General features: G+C 42.3%; 1 protein-coding gene across 1 annotated transcript in view; it reads left to right on the top strand.

The window, feature by feature from the left end:
- The window catches only part of EMH_0004230 (uncharacterized protein), a gene marked incomplete at both ends in the record, with an annotated part of 8,957 nt that overhangs the window by 1,473 nt on the left and 6,990 nt on the right, over positions 1-494 (top strand). The gene's annotated exons all lie outside the window — the stretch shown is intronic.

A 494-nucleotide genomic window follows, 5' to 3' on the forward strand; every position in this document is an offset into this window, starting at 1 on the left:
TAGTTTGTGTTTTTTTTTTTTTTGGATTCAGAAGTTCATCGCTTCTTTTTAAAATATTAACACAATCAGTGCTACATATAATGTGGTTTAGGGTTTAGGGTTTAGGGTTTAGGGTTTAGGGTTTAGGGTTTGTGTTTAGATTGAAAGGGCTATATGGAGAAGCACTAGCTTTTGCGGGTTTACTTATTTTATTTTTGGTCTTCTTCTTGCTGCTGCTTATCCTGCTGTCTCCTCAGATAATATCCTGCAGGTACCTAAACCCTAAACCCTAAACCCTAAACCCTAGACACTGGGTAAACCCTAAACCCTCGCAGCAGCTGAAACACTCTTAGCTGCGGCGCCACGAGATAAACTCGCTGCCCCACCTAAACCCTAAACCCTAAACCCTAACCTCACGCGAAACAAACAACCCCTGGCTAGGTGTAAACCCTAAAGCCTCGTCAGATATAAACCCTAAACCCTAGTTAAGTGTAAACCCTAAACCCTCGCCAAAC

This window comes from Eimeria mitis, genomic scaffold (genome assembly GCF_000499745.2).
Source record: "Eimeria mitis Houghton genomic scaffold, Emh_scaff224, whole genome shotgun sequence".
NCBI lineage: Eukaryota > Apicomplexa > Conoidasida > Eucoccidiorida > Eimeriidae > Eimeria > Eimeria mitis.